Below are 16,869 nucleotides of genomic sequence, written 5' to 3'. Positions count from 1 at the left end.
TCTCCGATAAATCTCTATACTGGTTTAGGGAGGGTTGCTATTTTAATCTTAGTCTTTCTTGTGACTTTTAGATTGATTTATTTTATTTTATGTGTATGAGTATTTTTGTCTACATGTGTATTTGATGCCCTCCGAGGCCAGAAGCGGGCATTGGGTGCCTCCTGGAACTAGATTGTGAGCCACCTTCAGGATGATGGGAACTTAACCTGGGCCCTCTCTAAGGGTACCAAATCCTCTTAACCAGTAAGCCATCTCTTCAGCTCCTTAATATTTGCTCTTTCAATCCATGAAAATAAGATATAATTCATTTCTGAGTATTTTTAAAATTATGACTTGTAGTTTTCTTAGTACAAACAATTATGTAGTTTGTTAAATTTATTCCTTAAGTATTTTATTCTTCTTGATGTTATTATAAAGCAAATAGTTTTCTTTTAATTGTTGGAGATTTCATTATCAGTACACACAAATATAATGGAGTGTTATTCTGCAAACTTGCTAGGATTTTTATTAGTGTGTGTGTGTGTGTGTGGTTTTCCTATCTAAAAGATCATGTCATCTATAAGTAGAAATACTTTTACTTCTTCAGTCTGAATATGCTTTAATTTTCTTGCTAAATTGTTCTGTTAAGTAAGAATTCTAGTGCTTGAATAGAAATGGCAAATGGGCATCACTCTCTGGGTCTTTATCTTAAGAACTCATTCCGCATTCTGTCATCTTGTAAAACATCAGCTGTGCATTTTTCTTGGATGCTTTTTATTAGGCTCAAATGTTCTTTGCATTCCTAGCTGATAGAGTAGTTTTTTTAAAGTTTACTGTGAGATACTGTTATTATTGAATACTTTTCTATGAATATTGAAATGATCTTCTCCTTTATTCTATGAATATAATTTTCACATGTTAAATCGACCTTGCACCTCTGAAGTGGCTCTCATTTAGCTGTGATGATATATATATATATATAGATATATATGAATATATATGAATATATGATGATATATATTCATATTTCTGTTCTGTATTGTTAGTATATATTGTTGACTAATTTATTTATTTCCTTTAACGAATAAACAGGATCAAATTGCTTTCACAACACCAGAAAGACAATATACCTTTTGGGTCATGCAACTTCTCTTCTATATTTATTTAAGCTTTGGAGAGAGTTGTTCTCTTTTTAGCCTAGCATCAATTTATCATTTAACCATATGGAAATGCTTTTATTGCTGTATGAGGAGCGTTCCAACTGCCAAAGTCAATGCATACTTTAGCCCTTTCTTTCTTGGCTTTCTGTAGCATTCTACAGTTTACCACTTCCTTCCTCTTTGAAACTTTCAAATCTCTAGTTGTCTTTTTATCTTTTTTTATTATAGCATGTTGGTCTCCTTTGAGGATACTTCTTTTCCATACTGTCAAATACTGGTGGCTCTTAAGACTCTGACTTTGATGCACTTCACATATCAAATTCAGTCTAGGGAATGTCATAGTCTCTCAGATTTTATTTCTACCTGCATGTTGATGAAAGTTGGGTTGACTTTTTTTTATATCCATCTAGTTGTATCCAGCCACCTCCAGAACATCTTTTTTTCTTTTATTGAAAATAGATTTTTTTTCATACAACATACTCTGCTAATGATTCCCCTATCCCAACTTCTCCTAGTTCCTCCTCGCCCCTCCCCTTCCATCTGGATCCACACCCTTTCTGTCTCTCATCAGAAGGCAAGCAGGCATCTAAGGAATAATAATAAATATAATATAATAAGATAATACAAAACCAAACTGGTTGGAATAGAACAAGTCAACCAAACAAGAAAAATAGCACAAAACCATGTATAACTATGTACAGACGCACACACACATATTTGCACACAGAGGAATTCTATAAAAACACAAGCACTAAAGCCTCTACACACACACACACACACACACACACACACACACACACACACACACACAAGACCTGTAAGTTTGAAAAACAAAAAACAAAAGCAAGAAAAGCTCCAAGTTAATATTATGAGACAAAACTTGCAGAGATGTAGGTGAGTTCACTTCCTATTGGCTGTCTGCTGCTGGCCATGAGGGTATCCTCAGGAGGAGTTGGTTTTCCTAGTTAGACTCCCTTGGAGAAAATTAACATCTCATTTGCAAGTTCTTATCAATTGACAATAGCTTCTGAATTAGGGATGGGGTGTACGTCTGCTTTTCTTTTCAGCCCTAAGGCTCTATCTGTTGCAGAACTGTGTAGGCTCTGTGCATGCTGCAACAGTCTCTTGGAGCTCATATGTGCACCAGCCCTGTTGTGTTTGGAAGGCCAATTTCTTGGTGTCCTCAATGCACTTGGGCTCTTACACTCTTTCCATCTCCTCTCTCGCAGGGTTCTCTGAGATCCAAGGGAAAGGATTTGCTGGAGACATACCCTTTAAGGCTGAGTCTTTCAAGTTCTCTTACTCTCTGTGTATTGTCCAGCTGTGGGTCTCTGTATTTGCTTCCATCTGTGGCAAGGGGAAGCTTCTCTGATGATGCCTGGGCAAGGCACCGATCTGTGAGTATAGCTGAATGTCATTAGAGTCATTTTATTGCTCCTTTTTCTTTTTGATTCTTAAAGAACAGTAATGTTTGTTTTTTCTCTAGATCTCTTGCCTATATAGTCTCAGATTGTTGGCCACCCAAGCAGTATCATATATAGCTTCCACCTTGTGGAGTGGGCCTTAAACCTAATCAGATATTTGTTGGTTACTTCCAAAAGCTTTCCACATCTAGTGCAGCAGCATAACTTGCTGGCAGGTCACCATTGTAGAAGAAAGGGTTTATAGCTGGGTTCGTGTTAATTTTCTTTGGTAGAGTATGAAGACCCTTGTAACACCATGAATATTAGTTCATGAGGAAGAAGGCTCCACATAGGCACCAACTCCTCTATGTTCAATGACTTGTGTAGCTGTTGACCTCAGCAATAGGCTGGCTGTGGAGAGCCACCACTAGCCTTGACAATGGCCTGGGTTGTTTCCTGAACATCTTCATTTAAAAATTCCACAGGCTTCTTAATATGAAAAGTCAAAGCAATGTGATAAAGCTTCCTATCCTCCCTAGTCTGTTCTTCCAGCTTGGAAGAGATATCAGACACCAGAAAAAATTAAGCAGTTTCCAATGAGAGGCAACAAATGTCTCAATTTGTTAAAGGCAGTTGAGTGTTCTGCCTGTTCATTAGAAAGAGATGCAGAAAGAGTAGACACAAATGGCTGGAAAACTGAGAAGGGAGAGATGGGGCTCAGGGCTTTAGCACTTAGCCCCTTAATGCCTGGATTGTAGTGACGGACGGACGATGGATGCTCACAGGCACCAAGGAGCATGTGGTTTGGTGTCTCTGGTGGGAGATGGCGGGTGTCTAGATGGAGGCAACAATTTGAAATGCTTTGAGTGTCACATGATCTATTTGCCACTGTATGCTCAGGAAAAAGGCTAAGGTAGGGGGTGACCCCCGATTTTTAAAGAGTGCTACGGCACTGCACTGGCTGAAGCAGAAGTGTGTGTCACTATGTCCCAAAGGCAGGAGGAAAGAATACATGTTCATGAATAGTCTCTACATATGTTTTTACTGTAATAACCTATATAGATAAGGTGTTAATGTTTTCCAATATATATTCATTTATCTATACAAAATAATTACATAAACACCTAGAACCCATCCCTCCCCACCTTTGGAGGTCTGGTGAGGTGGGATTTCAGACTGCAGTTCTGGCTGATCTGGAACTGAACAGTTCCTTTGTAAAGGGCATGGCCATGGGCAACTTCATTAATAAAAGGAAATCCCACAGTGTAAACAAACAAACCCAGGCCTTACTGGCTACCTTAGAGTCAGGGAAAGGTCAAAGGTCTTGGGGGTTCACTTGTCATTCTTTGGAATGTGGAATTCTTTGTTTGTTTGTTTTCTTTTGTTTTTGTTTTTTGAGACAGGGTTTCTCTGTGTAGTCCTGGCTGTCCTGGAACTCACTCTGTAGACCAGGCTGGCCTCGAACTCAGAAATCCACCTGCCTCTGCCTCCCAAGTGCTGGGATTAAAGGCGTGCGCCACCACCGCCCGGCTGAATGTGGAATTCTTATAATTAAAAGTAACAAACTGATGCAGTGGTAGTGTCTGCCTTTAGCAGTCAGTGAACAAAGGCAGGGGAATCTCTGTGAATTAAGGCCAGCTCTACCTAAGGCATTTCAAGAACGGTAGTGCTATATAGTGAGACCCTGTCTCAAAACAACAACAACACAGACATCAAGAAAGCATTATTAGACACCAACTTGCTGAAAGGAGTGTCTTTTCCTTTACTACGGCACTGCACTTGCTGAAGCAGAAATGTGTGTCACTATGTCCCAAAGGCAGGAGAAAAGAAAATATACATTAAACAAACAGGAAAAAAAAAAGACAAAAGAGAAACCCACTAACAGTCACACACAGCAGGTGTACAGATTGTCCCCCAGTCGGCCTCTCTGCGCCAACGTCCTGTGAGGTTGCTGCATCTGGAAGGAGCAGGGGAGAGAGAGGCTTCCTCAGGGCGCAGAATTCAACATTTTAAAGAATTTGCCAGGAAGACTTGTCCTCAGATTAAGTCTTCCCTGGGTGGGCGCTAACCCTGATTAGCATTTGCACACCCAGTGTACATGCTCTCCCGCCAGTGTTCACACACCCAGTGTGCATGCTCTCCTGCCAGTGTTCACACACCCAGTGTGCATGCTCTCCTGCCAGTGTTCACACACCCAGTGTGCATGCTCTCCTGCCAGAGTTCACACACCCAGTGTGCATGCTCTCCTGCCAGTGTTCACACACCCAGTGTACATGCTCTCCTGCCAGTGTTCCTAGGTGGCCTATGAACTGTTGAAGGGAGCAACTGTGATAGCCCATACTGTTCGGCACAGAACAGAACCTTCCTTGGGACAGACATCTGCAAAGCATGTCTTGATTGATGCAATATAAAGCACAAACTTTGGAAGAGTGGGAAAAAAAACTCCAGAATTTCTATTAATGCTTATCTTTTAGCCAGAAATATAAAAGGAGCCAGCCTTAATTATTTCTTAAGGCCAAGATTAAAGTTATACACATATAAATCATAAAAGTATAATATAAACATATAAAATAAAAAAGTCTTGGTATGACTATTTGATATTTTTTTGCAGTGTCGATTAGAAATATTTGGGGATCACAGCTTCAGTGATGAGTTAATGATTATTGCTTGAAAAATCAGTAACTCAAAAGAGTTTAGCTTTCAATAGGAAAACCCGATGCCCAAAAAAAATAGGGTATTTATTTGTTTTAACCAATAAGCAAATACACATACTATGCCCAGCTTGTATATTAAAGTTTGCATACAGGGTCCTGAGAGTTATTTTGGTTCACAAAGATCATTCCCCATGCATGGATGTAGAAGGATTTTGAGGAAGCTGAAACTCTAATGGTCACAGCAGACTATGACTAAGGAGGCAGGCAACAGGGAGCTGGCTGCTCCCTGACTTCTGGCAATGAAATTTGACACCATTATTTTCTGAAGGATGTCTTGCAAATGTATCAAGACTTTTAAAAAAATACCATGCCCTTGCAAAAACAGGTCTCTGAATATTTAGTATATATATGTATATATGTATAAGTATTATATATGTATATTTTATATATGTGTGTATATTTATGCATACACACACATATAAATACATATATACCCCACAACATATCCTATTACTGTCATTCCTAAATTGGAAACATTGGCAAAGAGAAAAATGAAGAAAAAAAAAAACCCAGATACCAAAACAAACCTGAATGAAAAACTCTGGCCCAGCAAGGACATCTTTGAAGTTTAAAGATTATGTAGCTATTTACCCAAAAGAATGATTATCTCGTTATACCTAATACTAACAGTCATATTCAAGCCTAATGCCCAGCCATATTTAACACTTGATACATGTTTTATAACGAGTCAATGTAGCATGAGCCAATCATTACATTTGATATGCAGGCACAGATTTAATCACATTGAAAGTTAGTAGTGTAAAACTAGAGGGGCTTATAGAGCGTGATTCTCTCAGGATGAGGCCATGTAGGAAAAGCATGCTTGGAGAGAGGCGGGCTGAAGACGTGCTTGCTCACTTCAATCCCACCTCTCAGAAGGCAGAGGCAAGTGGACCTCTGATTTCGAAGCCAGCCTGGTTTACAGAGTGAGTACCGGGACAGCCAAGGCTATCTTAAAACACCGGGGTGGGGGAGAGAGAGCGAGAGAAAGAGAGAGAGAGAGAGAGAGAGAGAGAGAGAGAGAGAGAGAGAGAGAGAGAGAACGAGAACTTTATTTATTTATTTATTTATTTCCAGCAATCAGGACGAGTAGTCATCATCTCAAAATAGGCTTTGTGCTGCCAGTTGGAGTCATGTGGCCTTCTGTTCCCGGCCTGTACCTGTGTTTAGGGGTTTCCTGCTGCCATATTTTTTTCTTTCGGTGGTGTTAGGCAAATGTGGTCATGCAATGCTGCTGAGCTTTGTCCCCGGCCCTCAGTTGTTGGTTTATTCTTCTCTTTAAGAACTCGGGAGGTGTTTTCTCTCAAGGGAACCATGATCGGAACTCCTATCATATCTGTATACAGGTTTTTCCATGAACACAGGTGCTGTATTGAGAGGACTTTTGTGTTGGGTGAACCTATTAAACCTTTGTATTCCCACCAACAATGTATACAAGAGAGCGATAGTGATATTGAATTCTTGCTACTGTTAGCTTTTAGGAATGATCATATTAGTGACTCAAATAGAAACACAGCGACCATGGTGTGTTTTGTTTTCCTTCCTAAGGACCACCTCACAGGCTCGCTTGCCAACCATGCCTCCTCTAGGATGAAGTGCTTATTCATAGTGTAGGTACATTTTGAACAATTAGACAAGTTTCCTACTCTTGAGTTCTGAGTGTTCTTTGTATACAGACAGAAATGCTTTCTTAGATATGACTTCCAAGAGTCCCCATTCTTTACCTTGCTTTTCTCTCTTAAGAGAATTTTTCATAGCATAATTAATTTAGCTTATGTTAACTTTTTATTCTTATACATGTTGTATTTTTACTCCTGTATCAAAAATCTTCTCATAATGGCCCAGTTTGAATTAATGTTTATGTGATGTGATGCTAAGTGGGTTCAAACATTTGCACTGATATATTTTATGCTTACAATATAATTTTTTGAAAACATGTTAAGTTGCCTTGGAGTTTATTAAAAGAAATCAACTGGTGATACACATGCAAGTCTACTTCTGGACTGTGGCCTCTGTGTTTCTATGCTTGCTAATACAGTACTGTCTGAGCATTTAACAGTATATTATGAAATCACAAAGATGACTCCTTCAATCTTATTCTCACTTAGTTTTGTTTTGACTATCTTATCTCTTATCTCCCTTGCTTTTACAAATAGATTTTAGAAACAGTTTCTTAATAATAAAAAACTTTAGAGTTTTACTGGAAAATCCTTAATTATCAATAATTATATATAGAGTTTTAGATTATATTTTAGCCTAGTGGTGGCAGTAGGCATATATATATATATATATATATATATATATATATATATATAATTCTATATATGCATATGTACAGTTCTGGGGATATATATATATCCCCAGAATATATCATATATATATATGTATATATATATACACACATATATATGTATATATACATATACATATATATACATACATATATATACATATATATATATACATATATATATGTATATATATCTCTGACATATATATATCCCCAGAACTAAGGAGGCAGAGCTTGGCATATTACATGTTTGCGGTCAGCCTGAGCTACATAGTGAGCTCCAGGCTATCAGGAGAGAGACTGCATGGCCCTGTTTCAAAAAAAAAAATTTCTTTAGAAGTGTTAGCTAGGTGGTGGTGACACCTGCCTTTAATCCAAGCACTCAGGAGGCCTAGGCAGGCGGATCTCTGAGTTCAGCCTGGTCCACAGAGTGAGTTCCAGGACAGCCAGGGCTGCACAGAGAAACCCTGTCTCAAAAAACAAAAAAACCAAAACACAACAACAACAACAAAACAGAAAACAAAAAACACAACACAATACAACACAACACACACACACAAAAAAAACCCTAGTATCTTAACTGGACTGAGTTTTTTTAATCTATGAATATTATTTCCTTCCATTTGCAGTGACTTCAACAAAAGTTTGTGATTGCTTTCTTTTTGTCTATTGTCTCCTTTGGAGGCCTCCTGCTGATGCTTATTATTTTTATTTTAGAAATCAAAAGCGCTTTCTGCAAATAATAAGGAAGGCTGGTCAGGCAAACAGTGGGACTGCAGCTTAGAGAGGCCTAGCCCTGTCATCTAAAGGCAGCCATAGCTGCTGGTGGGCTGAGGAAGGCTAGTGACAAATGTGGTCTGTGGACAATATGGGGAGCTATGTCTGATACTAAGGACCAGGAAGGGCCAGTGAAAAGGGAAAAGTGGGAACTCCCTAGTGTTTGAAGAACATCACTTGTTGACTTTGGTAGTATCAGAGCATCAAGGAGAATCAAGCAGTAGGTTCCTAACTCCGGGGATTGAGACTGGTATACCTAGTTTTATGGGAGTGGGTATCATCATCCATGGCCTCAGAATGGGTAATAATTGCTCCAGATATGCCTGCTGAAATACACATAAGCTACTGGGGGGAGAAGAATCGGACAGAAAGCCAAATCTAAGTTCAGCATTTTCCAGGGAGTTTAAGCCAGTTACACAAAAATGAGGAACTGTTCGGAGTGTGGACTGTGGCCTCTGACGTTCTATTCACAGAAGTCCCTGCATTAGCCTGAGAAGTGGCACAATATTGTGTCTGCAGGTGGAATCCAGGTGGCCCCAGCTGTGAGAAGAAGAGCAAAGCTAGGTCCTGAGCAGGTGAGGCATTGCTCATTGGTTCATTTACTTACTCATCTACTACATGAAAGTCTGTCTCACTGTTATTGCTAGAGTCTGCGTGAGGAATGAGCCAGACATTATGCTAACACATGCGTGAACACACCCACCCATTCACACGCACGCATGCGCTCATGTACACACACATGGGTGACTGCACAGGAGGAATGGTAAGCCTTGGTTGTTTGCCAGATGGGAAACCCACAGTACAGCTGAGCCTCAGGCACCAGGAGCCCCACGGATCAGTTCACAAGGTACCTGCTAACATCAAAGAGGAACCAATTTGTTTTAGAACCTGAGGTCTTGTGGCACCAGAAAATAATGGTTGATGCTTCGCCTTAGAATTAGAAGAAAAGAAAACAAATATTTCAGTGCCCTTTGAGTAGCTAGGCGCAGTACAGGATGAACTGGATAAAGGGAGGACCTAGTTAAAAAGCAAATTAGTTCTTGAGGTAGTGGAGTGGGATTATATTTTTCCAACAGGAGGGCAGGCCAGCACCTTCCTTTCAGCATCTAAGAGCAAAAGGACAGTTAGTTTGCTGGGTTTGAACTTGCTTATTATCCACCATTGTCAGAAACCATACCTCTTTGTGTATTGATTTCTAGCCAACTATTAACTAGATATGACCTTAGAGTTTTGATAATGCCTGGGGAACTCACCAAGTAGAGGGAAGCCAACTAATTTATGAAAAAAAGCAGTGATTTGAGGACTTACAGGGCCCTCTGCCTTAGGAGAGTAATTTTCCATCCAGGTGGCATATGGAATTACAAACAGTTCAATGGATCCCCAGTGTCAGCTGGTGCTGACCCCCTGAAAGCATGAGATAGTCTAGACATGACTGAGAATAACTTCAAAGCTGATACTTGTCACCTGCTTTGGAGGGTTAGAATTCATCCTCGCATAATAAGATTACTAATAATGGTATTTAGTTGAGTGTTCTTTGCACTTGACAAAAAGTTTCCATTATTGTGGTTACTTTTTCTCTGTGTGAATACATTTATACAATGTTTAAAAGTAAACACAAGCAACTATGTTGCTCAGAAATCCAAATTTAGGTGGAAGTGTAAAGCAAATCCAGCAAATGGTCGCGGAGACATCAGCCACAACCAACACTAACAGAAAAGTCCTGTGATTGGGATGAGACGTAAGGGTCTTTTGGAATGCAGGCTGTACTACTTTTTAACTTGAGTGGGTCTTACACAGGGGTTTGATTTACAATAATTTGTTAAACTACACATGTAAAACTTGTCTCACTTGTGCACAGGTGTTTTGTTTTACATATACAATAAATAACCAAAAAGTTTTTAAAAGTTACTTTGTGTTGTTATATCCAATATGTCTTAGTAATGTTGGGAAAATAATTAAATTAAATAAACATATCTGTTATAATATTATTGATATTTAGGCAAATGGGAATATTTTGGGGCAATATGGAGTGCAAAAGAAAATACAAGAACGAGTATAATATACAAATTAAATGATTACATAAATTGGAAATGTAATAAAATATTTCTTTAATTTCTACTTTAAAGAAGCTGTCTCAAAAAGATGGCTTATTATAATCTACTCTGTAAAGAAATCAGTATTATGCTATTCTAGTTACATAATTACAGTAAAAGTTAAGAAAACTGCTTACTGTCTTCATGATAATGGCATTGTTATGCCATAAAATCTGCATAAGAACAATAATGTATATTCAATACTACAGTGCATATATTATATATATTTATATATATTTATATCATGCTAAAATATTAAACACCAAATTTACATATCAAAATTAGTTATGGGTTATTGTAGTTCTAGGTTAGAGGTTAGAGATGACTCAGAGTTATGTAATATACAACAGTGAGATTGTGTTGGTAATTATACACTGAGAAAGTTACTTATCTGTTGGTATAAAGACAAATACTTAGAATGTAGTTAGAGATTATGCTGACTTGAAAAATTGGTAGTTTTAAACTGGGTGTGGTGGCTGCACAGAGAAACTTGTCTCAGAAAAAAACCCAATAAATAAATAAATAAATAAATAAGGTAAAAAAAGAAAGAAAAGGAAAGGAAAGGGAAGGGAAGGGAAGGGAAGGGAAGGAAAGGAAAGGAAAGGAAAGGAAAGGAAAGGAAAGGAAAGGAAAGGAAAGGAAAGGAAAGGAAAGCGGTAGCTTTATGTTTCCCTACAAGATCCATGGCTTCACTAGCCCGGGGTAGTTGGTACTGTGTGGTTAAGTTTCCAGTAGGCATGAGTTTCCTTTTGTTGAGCAGATCTTAAGCCCAGTTACAGAGCTCTTAGTTGCTGCCAAGGTACGTGTGCCACTACCTCACTTAGGGTATTGTGCCATGCCCATGACTTTTGTGGTCCATAGTTTTCATAGCTGGGTGAGACTGTTGCTTGCTTCCCGCCTTTGGAAGCCTGCAGGGACACCTCTTCAAAACAATGTGAATCTTTACAGAAAACCACAACCAATCAAAATGCAGAGTTATGGAGCCCAGTCCCAAATGGCACGTTTACATTATAACTCCTATGCCTGTAGCTCAGGAACCATTACAGAGAGGAGGAGGAAGGTTGTAAGAGCTACAGGAATGGCGAGCTTGCTGTGAGATTGTCTTCTAGTAATGTCAGAAGCTACATTGATAAGGTCTCATCAATGAACTTGCCTAAACCTGAGCAGAACAAGACAATAACAACATGAATGGAGGAAAATTAATTAAGTCTCGACCATCCAGAACTACAGGCAGCTAAGGAACACTGAGAGTGAGAGAAATAATCTACCCCAGGGAAGAACACATCAATTGGTTATCCAATTCCAAATGGTCATCCCTGAAAAAAATGTACACAAATAACATTATACAGGCTGAACGGACTGTACTTATGTATGGGAGGGTGTGGAGGGAAGAAAGAGAAGGAGGAAAGGCTATAATTATAATCTCAATACATAAAAGAAAGACTTAAACAACACACGTTCATCTTTAAAGGTGTCTAGGAGCCCATTTCCTTCTGGTCTGGAGCTGTAGTCTGTGCAGGACCAGGAGACCTGCTCAAATTGTTTGCTGGGGTGCAGAATCTTTGCTAGCTGATGCCACGCAACTGTTCTGATCCCATGTCAAATGCTCTGGGGAACCACTGAAGCTAATATTAACAAGTGCCCATTCTTCTTTATTTTAAATAAAACTGAACAGAGTATCAGGGCTGATTTTGGAATTGTCTATTCATCCTCAAGCTTTCATAAAAAGATGTTTGGCTCTATAATAGTTGGAAAAGTAAAAGAATACAGTTTTTCATGAACTTAGCCTTTCAGTCCAAGCCAGTGGAAAAGATATGCCTGATTTCTTACTAACAACAGTATAGTGAGAAACTGAAACTTTTATGTATGAGATTAAGTGTTTTTTTTTTATAAAATTTGTCTGTACAATATATTATAGGTTTATTATAAAACACTTTAAAAAGTTCAGAAAAGACTGAAGATGGAAAGAAAAACACCTAAGAAGCTCAACCTTCAGAGAAAAGCACTGTTGAATTTTTATATCTTTAATCTACATTCGGATGGTGTTTACAAAAACTGGCATCTTGAAAATATCATTTTGAAACTTCCATTTTAAATCTCAGCAGCACACCCTGAATATTTTCTCTTAGTAATAATTCTTCAGTAACTAATTTCCTAGCGTCTCTCTACCATAACATTGCAAGGAATAATAACAGTTTAAAGCCATTCTGTATGTTGGCTATTTGTCTGTTTCTAGTTGCTGCTGTTACAATGTTTCAATAATCGTCATTGTAAGTAAGTCTTTATGCATACCCGTTATTATCACCTTACAAAAAGCTCCCAGGAGTAAAATCACCAGGTGTGGGTTAAAGGTTATGCTTACAATGAACACTTTTTGAAAGTATTTGCCAAACTGCCTTTTAGAAAAGTTGTCTCCATTTGTACTCCCCACAGGAATACATAAATGTATTTCCATAGTCATGCTGATACCAGATGGCCCAATTTAAACAAATAATTTTATTATATTAAGATTAACTTATCTGTCTTTTTTAACCTTTATGTTGATTGATGGTTTTACTTGTTCTAGTAAGATTTTATGCTATTTTTCCTCCTAAAGCCATATGAAAGATGGCAACCCGAGGCCTCAGAGGCCTTAGTATGAACAGTTAGTAACAATCTCGCATCTAAAACATGAAGGCAATCAACTATTAAGAAGAGAGAGAGTAGATCATGTCTGCATTAGCGTTACAGATCTTACCAAATCCCTTATTTACCTTAAATAACTCTCCATTAGGTGTTCTAAGCACATGGGAGTGCTGGTAAAATATGTACCAGTCATTCACAGACATGAGAAGTGGGTTAGATAGCCCAAAGCTTCTGATATGGGGCTCTTCATGCAGTCACAGTCTATCTGCCTGCTCCTCACAGACATTTACTTTAATCTTTGAGGTTATGGTGATAGGAAGTTATTTATCCCACAATCACATAGAGGCACTTAGCAGTACAACAGACAAAGTTAAATCTGGATGAAACAAATATGGCTGCCACACATGTCTTTCTGGAATTACAAGGGTGTTGAGCCCCAAGTGGCATTCCATTCATTTGAAATATTTTTTTTTTTACACCATAAAATTCTAATAGAACAAAATCATTTGGACAGTGCTTTGGCTTATTCTGTTGGGATCTGATTTATTAGAAGTAGTTGACTAATTGAGGCTTCTGGAAAGAACTTTGATTAAAGTAGTCTGGAAAGGTTTAGAAGCAGAATCTATTTGTCTTTTGTTATTTCAGAGCTCTGGAGGGCCAGACTAAAAGGTGAATGATTAGAATCAATAGAAAGTCTACTTTTAGGTGGCCAGAAGAAACAGTTGTACCAGAAAGTAGAAAGAATCTTTGTTCCAAGCTGTCCTTAGAGACCAGTTAGGAATGCAGAGAAGCCATAGCCATCATCTTGGGACCCAAAGTGTTTCTGTGGGTCATGTGGACATAGGTCATAGTGGGAGGCTTCATCAAGGGCTATGAACTAACCAACAAAGAACAATGAGAAACCTCAACTTACTATTCTTCAAATGGGTTACTTGCTTTTGAGAATTAGACAAGTCAAATATGACTCACAGGAGTGAGACAGCATCAGGTTGGGTTAGGCTAGAGTATTAGGTTAGATTGTTCCTAAATATCACAGAATTTCTTATAGAAATATCTCTGAAAGCTTCATGGTTCTTCAAGGTAGCCTTTCTCCAGTCAGTGGCAATGTATCCAGTTGATTTTAACTTGTACCTGGAATCCTGAACATAGAGCTCTCAGAGTCTTCATGACAAGGGAGGAGAGAACACAGAAGCTGTCTGTCCTGGCTTTCTGTCTGTGGCTGTGATAAATTACATGTCCAAGAGTAACCTGAAGGTGAAAGGTTTTCATCTGTGGTGTAAGTTACATCTCCTGTTGAAGAAAGCCAAGGTGGAAACTCAAGGCAGGAATTCCAAGCAAACCCCTGGAGGAATGCTGCTCACTGGCTTGTTTCCAGACTCACATTCAGCTACCTTTTTTGAGTAGCCCGGGCCCATCTTCCTAAAGGTTGTTCTGCCTGCAGTGGGCTGGCCCCTCTTATACCATGTAACAGTCAAAAAAATAAATGCTCCATAGACATAATCTACTGATATGTCTGATGGAGGCAGTCTTCAGTTCAGTCTCTCTTCCCAGGTGTGTCAAGACGACAACCAAAATCAGCTCTCAAAGCTCACATTCACTTTTCTGTGTTTTTCTTGATGTCAAATCTACTTATATTTATTGGCTAGATCACGTGGTCTTCCCTCACTGTGAGGTAGAGTATAGATACAGTGTTCTGTTCACTCAAAAAGAGACATGTGAAGTAGGTCTCATGAACTCAGAGTGTCCCTGTCATGAGAGGACACATGGATTTTCCTTAATATTCCACTTTGATGGAAAATGCCTGAACTTCATTGCATCATAGAACAAATTGTACCATGACTTATGCTTTACCACACAGGCAACTGATCCAATATGATTTTGGCAACATTTTCCTGTCTCCCAAGTTTAAAAAAAGTTTGTTTTATTTGAGAAATTAGGGGTATGAATTTTCCATCTGCATCTATACCTTCATTTAAAACTATTGTATTAAGTGTAGAAATGATTTCATTATGACTGACATTTCCACACATATAATGTGTGGTGGTTTGAATAAGAATGGTCTGCATAGGCTCATATATTTGAATGCTTGGCCCTAGGAAGCAGCACTATTTGAAAGGATTAGAAGGCATGGCCTCGTTGGAGGTGGGCTTTGAGGTTTTAAAAGCCCATTTCAAGCCCAGAGTCTCTCTCTTCCTACTGCTTGTGGATCTGGATATAGAACTCTTAGCTGCTTCTCCAGCACCATGCCTGCTTGCATGCCACCACGCTCCCTGCCATGATGATAATGAACTAAACCTCTAAATCCGTAAGCCAGCCCCAATTAAATGCTTTCCTTTTATAAGAGTTGTTGTGGTCCTGGTATCTTTCCATAGCAACGGAACATTGACTAAGACACAATGTTAATGTTGCATATTGATCTCTTAAGTTTTCTCATGGGTCATGGTGAGCATCCACTCATCCCTTCCTTGTTACCCCTCCCCCCATTCCCAGTAGACCTTATAGTTTCATATTTCTCTCTTTTCTTTCATGCCTAGCTTCCTAATATGAAAGAAGACTTGTAATATGTGTCTTTGTGACACTTATTTCATTTACAATGATGTTCTTCATTAGTCTATATACTTTGTCTTAAAGGTATATTTTAGCAGAAGGATTATCAAGGGTAGTTTCTGAGCCCTAGGTCTAGTAGGGAGTTAGTTTTGAGTTCTCTGAATACTCACTGCTGAGGATACAGCCTTAGTTAGCAAGATCATATGCTTCATGATTTGAACAACAAAATTCACTCTCTTATACTCTTCGGGTCAGAAGTCTAAGATGCCAACAGATTTGGGCCCTCTGAGGGATAATGTGTCCCAGGCTCCCTTATGAGCTTATGGTGTTTTGATAAACATATGACCTTCTTTGGCTTGAAGAAGAAACATCCTGATCTCTGTCTACTTCATCTACATATCTTCTTTCTTATATCTCTTGGCATCCAGATCTCTCCTTTTTATAAGGACACCAAGCATATCAGAAAAGAGCCCACTTGGATGACTTCATTCTAACTTAATTACTACAGAAAAGAAATGATTTCTTAAAAAGGTCATAATCTGAGGTCCAAGGAGAATTAGAACTTTAACATATATTTTGAGGGAACACAATTCAACCCATTTCAAGGGAAACAGAAACTCTACTTTATTTATTTGTGATCAAGCAGTTCTGGGCCCAGACTTCTGACCAGAAGCTTAGGTTGGCACATACACTCATACCCATTTGCTGGCCAGTACTACTCTAGTCTCAGGGACATATGGATCAGTGTCTCCTCAGTGAGATTGGGGCAGTGTACAGGCTAAGACAGAAGGAAGGAAAACCGCCACTCTTACCCCAAACTTCAAAGAATGGGTGACTAGCTTACTTTTCGTAGTGAGTTAGAGGAGAGAGTATATTGTGTCACCTGTCAAATAAAGTCCCTCACCATTGCTTGTAGATCTGTGTTCTTTCTGGTGACATGTGAGTACTCATGGGACAGAAAGAGAGGTAAGAGACCTGGCTTTAGATGACCAATTTCTATTTGGGCCTTGAAAGGAGGTGGGCTGGAAGCCTTAAGTTCTAGAATACATTGACTATCTGTTTGACATATAAACATTGACTATCTGTTGACATCTGTTAAATACATATAAAAGCATATTAACAGAGGGATCTATGACTGTAAAGGTCTGCATGGCTTTCTGGGACTTTGCTATGGAGTAGGGAACAGAGGGGGATCAGAAGTCGTGGCTTACGAGCTGGTGGTTGTAACTTGGACCCTGTTTAAACTTATCTCCATTTCCACCTAAGCATCCACTATCCATC

The sequence above is a fragment of the Arvicanthis niloticus genome, chromosome 12 (genome assembly GCF_011762505.2).
Source record: "Arvicanthis niloticus isolate mArvNil1 chromosome 12, mArvNil1.pat.X, whole genome shotgun sequence".
Classification (NCBI taxonomy): Eukaryota; Metazoa; Chordata; class Mammalia; order Rodentia; family Muridae; genus Arvicanthis; species Arvicanthis niloticus.
Note: the sequence above shows the minus strand (reverse complement) of the source record.